At 44.7% G+C, this 15369-nt stretch overlaps 1 protein-coding gene across 9 annotated transcripts in view; it reads right to left on the bottom strand.

Annotated features, from left to right (window-relative positions):
* FAM13B (family with sequence similarity 13 member B) overlaps positions 1–14462 on the bottom strand; it is a 65992-nt gene extending 51530 nt beyond the window's left edge. For 6 of the 9 annotated variants that reach the window (XM_036314965.1, XM_036314956.1, XM_036314964.1 and 3 more), the window contains exon 1: positions 14170–14461. The gene's annotated coding sequence lies outside the window, so the exon portion shown is untranslated. Of the gene's footprint in view, positions 1–14169 lie in introns of all 9 variants that reach the window. The other 3 variants (XM_036314961.1, XM_036314963.1, XM_036314962.1) reach the window with 1 other exon arrangement.
* Positions 14463–15369: the final 907 nt, after the last annotated feature.

Raw genomic sequence — 15369 nt, 5'->3', positions numbered from 1 at the left:
CAAAGGTTAGGGTGTTTCTTATCTCCATTCCAGGGAGTAAAGATTATGTAGCTTAAGCATGACTGTTCGTAGTTAAAGTGATTAATTACCCGCCTGGCACTTAGTTAAGGGGTTTTATTCCCTCCCTAACTTCAGGGGAAAATCCCTACCTGGGGAAACAACCTTTCTCAGAGAGGTGACCTTGGTGAAAACACATAGTGCCAAGAAGGTGAGCAAACATATTAAGAACAGTATGCCATATATGCCAGGTCCCTTGAAACAGCAAGGATGGACCGGCTCCCGGCACAACCAGCCCCTGCAGTCCCAGTGGCTGTGGCCTGGCTCACCCAGAAGAGGCAATGCAGGTGTGGGGCGGGCTCCTCGTGGTGCCTGGCACCTAAGCACGGGGCTTCCCCAGTATGAGCCCTGGTGTTCCTGGGGAGGGTAGCAGGGGGAGTGAGAGCAAGTTTGGCTGACACCCCGCATTCTCACTGCACCTCCGTCCCCATCACCCCCCCCCCAAGGTTGCTGGTGACAGGTCGCAGCCCCCCGCCCAGGTGCCACACGAGGTTGGTCGCCACCACCCAACCCCAGTTCCCCGTCCCAGCCTGGGGCCAGCCCTGATCAGCAATCAGGGCCTGCCAGCCACTGGTCACCGTCTGCAGGGCAATCAGCGGGGTGAGAGAGGGCCCCCACTCGCACCCGCCTTGGCCTGGCGCTGCCCGCACACCTGCTCCACGATCCTGCTGCAGTCCCATTCTCGTCAGGGCCCATCAGGGCCGGCAGTGCCTCCACTGCTGCCTGCTGCCAGTGCCATGTCGCCGATGCCCACCATGTTCCATGCTGCCACTTGGTGGTCAGTACATGTCATAGCGAGCGGTTGAACTCCCGGTCAAACAATTTCATATTAGGCTTTTATTATATCCTATCTAATAATAGAGAAACATGGTAATTAACCATAACTTCGCTACCCTTCCCATTGGCTAATCAGGGCGATATGCAAATTAACTGCCAACCAACATGGCGGCCGGCAGCCAGGCAGCTGAAGCGAACAGGAGGTTTGCTTGCTCCAGTGATAGAGGAAGCCAAGGTTCCCCATCTGCCGCTGCCGGCCTCTGAGCTTGCACTCTAAGCAACTATGTTGCAATTATAGAAGCTAAACAAACCCCAGAAACCTGCTGTCAGAGCTAGAGCGAGCAGGACCGTAAGTGTTACAATTATAGAAGCCAAACAAACCCAGATACCTGCTTTCAGCAGCCAAGGTCTCAGAGCTGGAGCCGAGCCTCAGAGCTAAAGCCAGCTCTCAGCTCCAGTGACAGCCATAGAAAGTAAATAAATCCCAGAATAAAAAAAAAAAAAAAAGGAAAAAAGGAGAGTTTGGGAGCTTCAGTCACCCGCCAGCCTGAAAACAACCCTCAGCCCCTCACCCAGACTGGCCAGGCACCCCAGAGGAGACACCACCCTGAAGGGGGTGTGATCAGCCTGAAAACAGCCATCATCCCATCATCCAGGCTGGCCAGGCACACCAGTGGGGACACCAACCCTGAAGGGGGTGTGACCAGCTGCAAACAGCCATCATCCCCTCATCCAGGCTGGCCAGGCACCCAAGCAGGACCTCCACCCTGATCCGGGACACCCTTCAGGGCAAACCAGGCGGCCCCCACCCGTGCACCAGGCCTCTATCCTATATAGTAAAAGGGTAATATGCAAACTGACCCTAACAGCAGAAAGACTGGGAATGACTGGTCACTATGACACACAGTGACCACCAGGGGGCAGACTCTCAATGCAGGAGCTGCCCTCTGGTGATCAGGTCGCTTTCACATGGGAGGAGCTCTCCTCAGCCACAAGCCAGGCTGATGGCTGCCAGTACAGTGGTGGTGGTGGAAGCCTCTCCTACCTCCTCAGCAGCGCTAAGGATGTCTGACTGCAGTTTAGGCCTGCTCCCCGCTGGCAAGTGGACATCCCCCGAGGGCTGCTGGGCTGCCAGAGGGATGTCTGATTGCCATCTTAGGCCCAATCCCCCAGGGAGCAGGCCTAAGCCAGCAGGTGGTCATCCCCTGAGGGGTCCCAGACTGCGAGAGGGCACAGGTCGGGCTGAGGGACCCCCCCATGCCTCCCTCCACCCCGAGTGCACAAATTTTTGTGCACCGGGCCTCTAGTAGGATAATAATACAGTATTTGCATATAAACTATACACATCGTCCCTATAGTTTAAATCATCTCTAGATTACTTATAATACCTAGTACAATGTAAATGCTATGTATATAGTTATCATGCTATACTAGAGGCCCAGTACACAAAATCGTGCATGGGTAGGGTCTCTAGGCCTAGCCTGCGATCAGGGCCATCTTCTGCCCACTCGCCAGTCCCCAGTCCCACCCCGCCGTCATCCCCCGGTTCACCATGGTTCCCCAATCGCAGCATGGCTCCGGTTCCCTGGAGCCTGTGGGCCAGGGGAGGAGGGACCAAGAGGTCGGCCATTCCACCCGCTCACCAGTCCCGCCCCGTCACCACTCACCTGTTCGCCATGGTTCCCCGTTTGCCATGTTGCGATCAGAGCCTGTGGGCCGGGGGGGGGGGGGGGGGGGGGGGGGGGGGGGGGGGGGCAGAGGTGGTCAATGCACCTCATGGCAACTGGTCACGCGGTCATTCTGGTCATTATGCTTATGGTCACTGGCTTTTTATTATATAGGACTGTTTAAGGAATAATGACAAGGGAAAAAGCCTGTACATATTCAGTACCAACCATGACAGGCCTAACTATATAACATGGCAGCAACAAAAAAGCTTTTTTTCTCCTAAATATTTTCCATCCACATCTGGGTTGAATGCCTGAATGAGGGCCCCACAGATACAGAGGGTCAATTATATTTAAGATCCTTTAAAGAAGTTAACTTCAGGGACAAGATGTTTAATGAACTTACAATTCAGGTTGATACATCATGACATAAAGAAAAGGGGGATTTGCTTGATGTACAATAAATGAAGACTCACTGGAGTCTGTCAGAAGCAAATTACATATAATCGCTAAAATAGCTACTCATTTAGTGTCCTTAGTGAAATCAGGAACCAGTTATCTCATCCTGTGTTCTCTACTACTCCGAGCCTCTAACTGAACAATCTGAAAAGCATCTTTCCTAAGGTTACACTGGGTAGGAATCTATGAATTCATCAGTACAGAGATCCTTACTACTAGAAAAACAAAGGCATAAATTTTTCAGCTATTGAGTTTTTCTCCTGAAGAGTACTGACAATGAAGATGAAAACAGGAGCAGCTAATATTAAATGAGCAGTTCCTGTGTGCTAGACAGTTCATGCACTTTACATGTATTAATTGGGTATTATTCTTTTAACCTTTATTTTAATGAGACATTGCATAGAGATTTATCAATTTACCCACAGAAATCCCAACTGTTAAGGGTCAGAGGCAGAATTTGAACCCAGACAGTTTGAACTGGGTTCAAATTCTGGCTCTTAAAGTCCTTGTTCTTAATCACTATACAATTTAAAGTATCATAGAATCCCACATTTTATCACTCAAACTGGCCACAAAATCTTACATACATTTTAGGAGGTCATTTATTCAGAGCTTGCTGAAAGGTTATTTAATGCGTGACATTAGTGGCAAGCCCTACTAGTCAATGATTATTCACTTGAGACCATTATGTAGAGCACACTATTGAGGGCATTCAGACTGCAGTAGCCCAAAATATTTCTGCAGACTGCAAAATAGTTTTTGACATTACTTAGTCCTGCTCCACTTCCCTTTACAGAACTTAAATCATGTAAATATTCCTTCTACATCTGTAGTGAGTTGAATAGTGTCCCCAAAAATCTCATGTCTACCTAGAACCTCAAATGTGACTATTTGGAAATTGGATCTTTATGCATGTAATTAATTATCTCAAAAATGAAATCATCCTAGTTGTAGGGTGAATCCTAAATCCAATGACTGGTGTCCTTATAAGATGACAAGACACACACAGTGGGTAAGAAGGCCACATTAAGATGGAGGGAGAAAAGTAAGTTATACTGTCACAAGACAAGAAACAACATCAAGAGCTACCAGAAGCTGAAAGAGGCAAGGAAGTCTACACCAGAGCTTCAAAAGGAGTATGGCCCTGCCCAAGCCTTAACTTTAGACTTCTGGCCTCTTGATCTGTGAGAGAAAAATTTCTATTTTAGAGTCATCACATTTGTAGTCATTTGTCATTGTAGTCCTAGAAAAGTAATGGAACATCTAGACTACAATTTCCGATTCTCAAAGAATAAAAAAATAAAATAAAATAAAAAATAGCAGGTACCACAAAAAATGTCCCAAAGAAATCTGATGAAATATCTTAACAGATAGGATCAATAAAATGAAAAAGGCAGTTAAATAAAAGGCTTTACACAGAGGATACAATGTGTAGACTTTCAAGGAATAGAGTGGTCCTGATACACCAAGATTGTGGTTCCACACCCAATCAGGGGACATACAATCAGCAAACAACAAATGCATAAACAGGTGGAATAACAAATTGTCTCTCTCTCCCTAATAAATTTTAAAAAAAATTTAATACGTTTTTATTGATTTCAGAGAGGAAGGGAGAGGAAGAGATAGAAACATCAATGAGCCCTAACCGGTTTGGCTCAGTGGATAGAGAATCGGCCTGCAGACTCAAGGGTCCCAGGTTCAATTCCGGTCAAGGGCATGTACCTTGGTTGCGGGCACATCCTCAGTGGGAAATGTGCAGGAGGCGGCTGATCGATGTTTCTCTCTCATCGATGTTTCTAACTCTCTATCTCTCTCCCTTCCTCTCTGTAAAAAATCAATAAAATATATAAAAAAAAAGAAAAAAAGAAAAAAGAAACATCAATGATAAGAAAGAATCATTGACTGGCTGCCTCCTGCACGCCCCCTATTGGGGATCGAGCCCATAACCCGGGCATGTGCCTGACTAGGAATCGAACCATGACCTCCTGGTTCATAGGATGACACTCAACCACTGAGCCAGGCTGGTTAGGCCAATTTTTTTAAAAATTTAACATATAAAATAGCCAAAGGCTTCCAAAATGATGATTTTATTATAAATCAAAACAGCAAAGTCATTTTATTTATTTTTTCTTTAAATATATTTTTATTGATTTTTTACAGAGAGGAAGGGAGAGAGATAGAGAGTTAGAAACATCGATGAGAGAGAAACATCGATCAGCTGCCTCCTGCACATCTCCTACTGGGGATATGCCCGCAGCCCAGGTACATGCCCTTGACCGGAATCGAACCTGGGACCTTTCAGTCCGCAGGCCGACGCTCTATCCACTGAGCCAAACCGGTTTCGGCAGCAAAGTCATTTTAAATACAAGTGACAGTTGCCTGGCATGATGGCATTGACAATGAATAAAAAATCTTGAATTTTACATTACATACTTTACCATGAGGCAAGAGTGATAAAAGTAATGTAATTAAATACCACTTATTGATAAAGATGGCTGATGGGTACATTCAGAAAAGCCTACCTTCATATTCCAAACTGAATTCTGCTAAGGCTCAAGGTAGTTTTGCACTCCATTCAGATCCATTTATATATAGACATATGTATGACAGCAACACACCATTCTTATTAGCATAGAATCTAAGTTTTAAATACCTAATAAAACTAGTGAGGGTTTTTTTAAAAAGGGTAGAACACCAGCATCAATACTAAATATAAGAGCAGATAGCATTAAGCTCTTACAATATGCCAGGAACTATTTTAAGGGCTTTAAATATATATCAACTCATTTAATCCTTACAAAAATCCTATGGAAATAGATACTCCCATAATATCCATTTCACTAATGAGAAAACTAAAAAGCATTGAGAACTAAAAAGCAGAGCTGATGGAAATGTTCTATGTCGCGAATGCAATCGTGGTGGTTATAATGCTTAATATACTTGTCAAAATATATATAATGCTTATTGAACCGAACATTTTAAATTGGTGAATGCTATTGTATTTAAATTATACTTCAACTAGTGGCCCGGTGCACAAAATTCGTGCACTCGGGGCGGGGTGGGGGAGGGGGAAGGGTGTCCCCCACCCTGGCCTGTGCCCTGTCACAGTGTGGGAGCCCCGCGATCCATCGCCCCAAAGAGGTAGGCCTCCGCAAGCCTCACATCCCTGGACCCGGCACCAGGGGCAGGGATGCAAGCCTCAAGTCCCTGGGCCCAGTGCTGGGGGCAGAGACGTGAGCCTCACGCAAGTACCCAAAACTGCAAGTCCCCACCCACCCACGCCTGCTGCACACACAGCCTCCTGCTGATCAGTTGTTATGCGTGAGGGTATCACAACCATTTGCATATTAGCCTTTTATTATTAAGATAAAAATGAAAAAATAAAGAGGAAAATATCACACAGCCCAGCAGACATGGCTAAGTGTTTGAGCATCAAACTATGAACCAGGAGGTCATAGTTCAATTCCCGGTCAGGGCACATGCCCGGGTTGCGGGCTCCATCACCAGTGTGGGGCATGCAGGAGGCAGCCAATCAATGATTCTCTCTCATCATTGATGTTTCTCTTTCTCCCTCTCTCTTCCTCTCTGAAATTATATACACACACATACACACACACACACACACACACACACACATATATTTTAAATATTTTTTCACCTCAAAAAAAAAATAAAAGATTTATTTTAACCATATTTCAAGAACCAATCCTGGCCCTAGCTGATTTGGCTCAGTGTATAGAGCGTCAGCCTGCAGATTGAAGGGTCCCGGGTTCAATTCCAGTCAAAAGCACATGGCCGGGTTGGAGGCTCGTGCAGAAGGCAGCCAATCAGTAATTCTCATTGATGTAATCATGTCTCTCTCTCTTCCTCTCTGAAATCAATGAAAATATATTTTTTAAAAAAATAACCAATCTTGCATTTGCCCCTTCTGTGCTATCTAGCATATCCAGAAATTACAATATAATTTTCAATACAGCATACCTAAGAAATACAGAATAAAATTAAACTGAAAACATTAATTACAGGCATCAGTTTAAATCTTTTCAAAGTAAATAATTTAAGAAAACACTACAACAGTAATAAGATTAGGTCTACAACTTACTAATAACAGTTTATCATTTTACATATAAGGCAACCTACAGTAAGAGCAGTATCTGCCACCCTAACCGGTTTGGCTCAGCGGATAGAGTGTCGGCCTGCGGACTGAAGGGTCCCAGGTTCGATTCCGGTCAAGGGAATGTACCTTGGTTGCAGGCACATCCCCAGTAGGGGGTGTGCAGGAGGCAGCTGATCGATGTTTCTAACTCTCTATCCCTCTCCCTTCCTCTCTGTAAACAAAATCAATAAAATCTATATTTTTTAAAAAGATGGAATAGTTTGGTCTTGCTCAATGTATCCATTTATTCATTTAAATGTTCATTAAATTAAAAAAAAAAGAAAGAGCAGTATCTGCCAAGATAAATTATCATTTTCATGTAAAAAAGTTCTACCTTCAAAATCAATAGAAATAAACAAGAAAAGTCGCTTTTGGGCCTCTCATAGCCAGTTAGCCTGGAGGTCAAATCACCCCCGGTATTGCCGACAACAATCAAGGCTTAACTACAACAAGACTGCGCACAAAGACCAATAGGGGGTGCACCAAGAAAGCATGAAAAATGCGGAGACAAAGAAACAGGACAAAACTGTCAACGGAGGATATTGAGTTCAGAACCACACTTTTAAGGTCTCTTAAGAACTGTCTAGAAGCCGCCAATAAATGTAGTGAGATCCTCAAGAAATCTAATAAGACCCTCAATGTTATGATAAAGAACCAACTAGAAATTAAGCATACACGGACTGAAATAACGAATACTATACAGACCCCAACAGCAGACCAGAGGAGCGCAAGAATCAAGGCAAAGATTTGAAATGCGAAGAAGCAAAAAACACCCAACCAGAAAAGCAAAATGAAAAAAGAATCCGAAAATATGAAGATAGTGTAAGGAGCCTCTGGGACAGCTTCAAGCGTACCAACATCAGAATTATAGGGGTGCCAGAAGATGAGAGAGAGCAAAATATTGAAAACCTATTTGAAGAAATAATGACAGAAAACTTCCCCCACCTGGTGAAAGAAATAGACTTACAAGTCCAGGAAGCACAGAGAACCCCAAACAAAAGGAATCCAAAGAGGACCACACCAAGACACATCATAATTAAAATGCCAAGAGCAAAAGACAAAGAGAGAATCTTAAAAGCAGCAAGAGAAAGAAACTCAGTTACCTACAAGGGAATACCCATACGACTGTCAGCTAATTTCTCAACAGAAACTTTGCAGGCCAGGAGGGAGTGGCAAGAAATATTCAAAGTGATGAATACCAAGAACCTACAACCAAGATTACTTTATCCAGCAAAGCTATCATTCAGAACTGAAGGTCAGATAAAGAGCTTCACAGATAAGGAAAAGCTAAAGGAGTTCATCACCACCAAACCAGTATTATATGAAATGCTGAAAGGTATCCTTTAAGAAGGGGGAGGGGGAGGGGGAGGGGGACGGGGAGGGGGAGGGGGAGGGGGAGGGGGAGGGGGAGGGGAGGGGGAGAAGGTAAAGATACAAATTATGAACAACAAACATGCATCTATCAACAAGTGAAGCTAAGAATCAAGTGAATAAATAATCTGGTGATCATAATAGAATCAGGGACATAGAAAAGGAATGGACTGACTATTCTTGGGGGGGAAAGGGGTGTGGGAGATGCGGGAAGAGACTGGACAAAAATTGTGCACCTATGGATGAGGACAGTGGGTGGGGAGTGAGGGTGGAGGGTGGGGCGGGAACTGGGAGGAGGTGAGTTATGGGGGGAAAAAAGAGGAACAAATGTAATAATCTGAACAATAAAGATTTAATTTAAAAAAAAAAAGTCGCTTTTGTATACATGTATATAAGCCAAACCATTGGACATGGACAACAGGGGGATGGGAGCATGAGTGTGTGTGGGGGGGGGGGAGGTTGGGGGTTAATGGGGGGGATGAGGACACATTTGTAATACCTTAACTAATAATAAAAAAAAAAAAAAAGAAAGAAAAGTCGCTTTTGTCCAAAATGCTTTTGACAAAATAGGATACAATTTACATAGAGAAGTTTAAAAGAGCTACCTCAAAATTGCTAAAAATTACCCTCCCCCCCCCCCCCCCCGCAAAAACAAAACAAAACAAAAAACTCATCGCTAATATACAAAGAGAGAAGAGCCAAGAGGTCTACCATCTTTGAGACCTAGCTCTCAAAGATGGTAAGCTGTGGGAAAAGAGATTTAAGTTTGTAGACAAGTGCTGTGTCTAGCTATAAATCAGTGAACCAAACTTAAGAAAAATAAATTTACCCCTGCTCCATACATTCAGCTTTTCATTAGTATACTCTGAACAATGCACTGAAGCAAAGGAAAAGGCACCTCTTTCATTCTAACTGAACAAGGATGGTACTTCAAAAGTTGCCAATATGCTAAATTGGTGGTTCCTTCCTAGACTGAGAAACTGGCAAGGCATTAATTTGTCTGAGATCCTTAACAGTACACTAAGCAAACAGAAAGGTCAAACACATGTCTCACCAGCACATAAACTGATCTGTCAAGTGTTCATAGATGCTATTTGATCAGGAAAACACAAGTCATTTAAATTATTATTAGACTCATATTGACTTTGCTCAAGTAGTTTATCAAAGTATAAGAATTCATTAGAAAGTTTTTAAATTAAAGAGAGCTCTAACACTCAAAAGTTTAGGAACGCCTTTGCCTACAAAGAAAAAAGAAAGTATAAAGGATTTCTTGCAAATCCTATGCCTGAGGATTTGTTCACTTCAACATACTATTTTTTAAACATATTTTTATTGATTTCAGAGAGGAAGGAAGAGGGAGAAAGTTGGAACCATCAATGATGAGAGAGAATCATTGATCGGCTGCCTCTTGCACACCCCCAACTCTCACTCTCCCCCCCCCCTCACACACACACACACACACACACACACACACACACACTCTCTCAATAGGTCATCTGCCTATCCAAAGTGCCACACACACACACACACACACACACACACACACACACTCACTCAATAGGTCATCTGCCTATCCAAAGTGCCAGTACCAGTACCTCACTTTTGAGACCAGCAACCCAAAGCACTGGTTCTCCTACTTCATCTGGGAGTGGGGAGGGGTTTATTCAAAGTAAGTTTACAGTTGTGAATACAGAAAACAGAGTTTATTCTTGGATTATTATTTATTAACTGTTGTATTATCTTCTATACGCGCAACTATAAACCTACTTTTGTCCCACCCTGTATAGAATGCAAAGCCACAAGCCAATGCAGCATTCAGGTGACTGTAATACATACAAAGTTTTAAGAACCTCTGGCATACAGGATAAACTCTCCAAGTATGTCATCTACCAGTAAAATCTCCTTTCCTGATACTCCTCCACCTGACTGGACTCTTCAGCAATAAATACTTAACTAGTTGAAGTTCACACAGGTTTTGCACATACTATTTTCTGTGCTTGGAGCCCTAACTCAACACCATGACCAACCCCATCTTGTTCAACAAACTTACACTGATCTTCAAAAGTCTCAACTCCAGGTCTTGCCGATTTGGCTCAGTGGATAAAGCCTCAGCCTGAGGACTGAAAGGTCCCAGGTTCAATTCTGGTCAAGGGCCTGGGTTGTGGGTTCGATCTCCAGTGTGGGGCATGCAGGAGGCAGCCAATCGATGATTCTCTCACATCATTGATGTTCCTAGCTCTCTCTCCCTCTTGCTTCCTCTCTGAAGTCAATAAAAATCTATTTTTAAAAAAATAAATTAATTTTTTTTAAAAGTCTCAACTCCAGCTTCCTGTCAAACCTTCCCTTACTTCCTGGGACAGACAGTTCTTTGCTCCTAAAGTACCTTTCACCTTTTTAGCAATTACCTCACACAATAGAAGACAGGAACCATGTCATTTCACATTTGTATCACCAAAGACCTCACACAATGCCTGACACATAATTTAATTTTTTTTATATATATGCTGAATAAAGACATAAATGAGAAGCAAATAATATTGGCTATTCAAAGTTAAAAGCTGTCATACCGACTTCCGGCAATAACCAAAGATAATCAAATCAAGAAGGGAAAGCAACCATCCTTTATAGAATATCTGTAAGCATTTTACAGGGTATTTCTCATACCAAGAATAATGCTGTGTGAAGAGCTTAATGAGGGAAAAAGGAGTACCTATGTAATACTTTCAACAATAAAGATTAAAAGGATCAACCGAAGGACTTGTATGCATGCATATGAGCATAACCAATGGACACAAGACCCTGGGGGGCATGGGAGGCTAGGAGAGGGTCAAGGGGAGAAAAAAAAGGAGACATATATAATACTCTTTGTAATACTTTAAGCAATAAAACAATTAAAAAACAAAAAAATAGCAAAAAAAATAAAATAAAAAATAAAGATTAAAAGGAAAAGTAAAAAGGTAAAAAATAAAAAAGAATGCTGCAAAGCAGGCACTATTCCCCTTTTACAGTCTCAACTCACTTGGCTAAACTTCAAAATTTGAAATGGTTATGCTAGAATGTGCCACTGAATCTAACTGCAAATCTTTCTAATGAAAGTCTTAAAAAAACCATAACATTAAAATAAGCACCATTAAAGGGCAAACTATTTACTCACATTTACTTAGAAACCAGCCACAATTCTGATTCAAAAAGCCAAGAAGACCATGTGGTACCTGGAGTTAGTGTCCAAAATTAGATAAATTTCCCCAAAGGATGACCTCTGAAATATCTGTCAGATCTAGAGTTCTACATGGTTCACATATCAATACATTAAAAATAAAATAAAAAACAGGAAAAAGTTTAATCTTACTTATGCAAGTATAAGGAAAGGTGACACTTTAAATGCTTGTCTCCTGATTAAGAGGCAAACCTTTAATGTTCTATGGCTAGATTGCCCCCCAAAGATTCCCTTTCCCCACTTAATGTCACTGGTCTGATAATTTAGCATGATTTTCTATTAAGTCAAAGTGAATAGCTACTAAATTAGCTCTTCCCACTAGGTATCAGCACAATGATGGATCCTTTTTTTAAAAAAGGTACACGATTTTATATGCATAACAGAGAACACATTCTTGTCAGTTATGTGTGTGCATAATCATAATTTTTACAAATGTACTTCAAGACTCCTCTATTCTGGTAAACTTTCACCTCTTCTCCACTGAAAGGATGCACACCAAGGGCCCACTTAGCGCAATGAGTTATGTCTTAAGAAGACCAGTTTATCATTTCTTATAGCTCATTAATACAAAACTACAACAAACTTCATTTTTTGTATAAGGGATATTAAGGGTAATTGAACAACTTGTTCTAGCCAAATGAATCCCTTGAAATCAGGACATTTCTCTTTTTGCACAGACGTATAAAAACTGCTTTGGGGAAAAGGAAGGAAGCTGGAACATGAACAAAAAAAAATACTAATTATACTTATTTGTATATCTGTCTTCTCCACTAGACTGTGAACTTTGAGTGCAAAAAAAGTATAGCTATAACAATTTATACTACTATTTCCCCAATACTAAAGTTAGTGTACAATGAAGAGGGAAGCCATGCAGACCAAGATTATCCATAAATGATAATAAAAGTAGTCATTTTATTGGAGAAAAACATTTCCACCATTTTCTCTGTCCTAAAACAATGGCATTCTAATAAAAAAATATTTTACTTCACCCAATGAAGAATTTTATGACACTGTGATATGCCTTCCTACATCTTTCCAAGGACTGAAACTGTCACAGATCCCTAATTGGTGACACAATTAAATTGGAGAATATACTGCCCCAGTTTTTTTGTTGTTGTTTTTTTTTGGGGGGGGAGGGGGGTATTCATTTTATTTGTTGATTTGAGAGAGGGAAAGAGAAAGAGACATCGATTTGTTGTTTCACTTATTTACACATTCACTGGTCGATTATTTTACGTGCCCAGACCAGGATTCAACCTGCAAGGGGATCCAGGTGCAACCTTGGGAGTATCAGGACCTCGCTCCAACAAACTCAGCTGCCCAGCCAGGGCTCTGTCCCAGTTTTAAAAGCAGCACAGATTAAGGAAGTAAGAAGGCGCTCCAATGGATGTACAAATGATGACCAGTTCATTCAATTCCATTCAACAAGTACTTACTAAATGCATAGACCTGTGAGAAACCGGGCCAACAAGTACAGCAAGATAGCAAAAAAGGAAAGTTGACGGCAAAAGTAGCCTCACATTAACCCAGAGTCACTTAATTCAAAACTATCCTTTAATGTCTGCCTTTTTAAAACTAAGTGCATCCCAGTTATTTGTTCCCAGTCAGCAATACTGTGGCTCCGGTTGCCATTTTTACAAGATCAAAAGCTTGAAAGATAAATGCCCAATACTTTAGAGACTTTTTTCATTAATTCGACGGCATAATGGGGAACCGAATGCAATTCTGCAACTGTCTTTCTAAAAGTCAACTTTATTTTTCATTGATTACAAACAAAAAAGCTTACAAATTCCCACTGGGCAAGTGTGCCAACCGATTCCATTTCCTATAACCTTATCTCGGAAACCAGGCCCCCCCCCCCCCCCCGGAAACGTAACGCAGAGCCCTCTGGCCTGACCTGTGCGCAGTGCCTTCTAGACCAGTCCCCAGGGCACCCGCAGCCTAATTCCGGCGACCTTCTCCGAGCGATTTAAGGAAGTCGGCACTCGCTCCTCTCACGTGATCTTTAAAAGGGGCGCAGTGGAGCCTGTAGCGAACCACACTCCCTTTTCTGCATCAACTTCGCTGCCCAGCATAAAGGAAGTGGGCAGGGAGGCGGCGCGGGGCCGATGTGCAGGGGAAGCCGGCAAACAAATGTGGGCTGCGGTGCCTGCTTGTATTTGGGAGGAGCGGGGCGCTAAGGCACGCCGCTCACGCGCACTGCAGCGGCTGAAAACCGAAGGCTGCCCCTCACACCCCCGCAGCCTGGGCACGGCTTCCTTCGCTCTCCCTCGGGGAGAAAGGGGGCCCCTTCTACCAAATGCCCCACCAGCAGGGTCCTGCCCAGGCGCCCCAGCTCCCCGACGCGCACCGCCCTTGGGCCCGCGCGGGTGGGATTGGCGCTGGTGGGCGGCAGAGGCGGGGGGAGAGCCGCGGCGACCGGCGGCCGGCGCATGCGCAGACAGGGTACCCGCCCGTTCACCTACCGTTGGAACCGCGACGCCCCGTTCCCCGGCCGCGGCCGCTTCTCCAGGACCCGCGGGGACGGGAGGAGGACGAGAACTGAGGCCTCGAGCGCGTCCGCGGCCGGCAAGCCTCTTCCGAAGACGGCCGCTGGCGAGGGTCTAAAGCGGCGGCTGAGGCACGGGGCCAGCCCGATAAGCAACCCCCGGATGTCCCCGGCGGTGGCGGCGGCGGAGGCGCGGGAGAGGGGGCGGGAGCGGCGACGGTGGCGGCAGCTGAGGCGCAGAGCCTCCCTAACGGCAAGCGGGAGGAGCGCGGAGGGCGGAGGGCGGAGGGCGGCCAGGGGCCGGGCCGGACGTGACGTACGTGGGAGGGACGGGCGGGGGCGTGGCTTGCGCGCCGTGAGGGCGGGGATACCCCCAGCCCCAAGCCGCCGGCTCCGGGTCTGCGGGCTTCCGAAACGCGTTGCTTCTCTCGAATTCGGGCCCTGGATTGGGGTGCGAGAAGCCGGGCGCGGGCCTGAGGGAGGCGTCTGGGGCTCCTCAGTCTGGGGAGGGGCTGTAGGAAGGATAAGGACCGGTCGCCGGAAGACCGAGGTCGCGCCTGGGCTCTGCGGGGGATGGGGGGAGGGGGTCGTGCCCCCCTACAAAGGCCAGAATGACCCGGGTGCCCTTGTCCAAGTTAGGAGCACCGAGTCCTTCACGGAAAACCGCGGGCGGACCGAGGCAGTGACTCACGCTCCTAGTCCCAGAACGGGGTTAGGTCGGGGACCAGGGCCGCCTCCCACCTGCCTCCTCACGTGAGGACGTGGCCCAGACTCTAGAGCAGTGGTTCTCAACCTTCCTAATGCCGCGACCCTTTAATACTGTTCCTCATGTTGTGGTGACCCCCAACCATAAAATTATTTTCGTTGCTATTTCATAACTGTTATTTTGCTACTGTTATGAATCATAATGTAAATATCTGATATGCAGGATGTATTTTCATTGTTACAAATTAAACATCATTAAAGCATAGTGATTAATCACAAAAACAATATGTAATTATGTGTTTTCCGATGGTCTTAGGTGACCCCTGTGAAAGGGTCATTCGACCCCCAAAGGGGTGGCGACCCACAGGTTGAGAACCGCTGCTCTAGAGAGAGAGCACAGATGCCTCTGAGGCCGAGGGAGTCTGAGAATATGAAAGTCCATAGGCAACGTGTTCACAGGGAGCTTTCTATA

The sequence above is a fragment of the Myotis myotis genome, unplaced genomic scaffold (assembly GCF_014108235.1).
Source record: "Myotis myotis isolate mMyoMyo1 unplaced genomic scaffold, mMyoMyo1.p scaffold_m19_p_6, whole genome shotgun sequence".
NCBI lineage: Eukaryota > Metazoa > Chordata > Mammalia > Chiroptera > Vespertilionidae > Myotis > Myotis myotis.
Note: the sequence above shows the minus strand (reverse complement) of the source record. Positions and strands in the feature narration are given on the sequence as shown.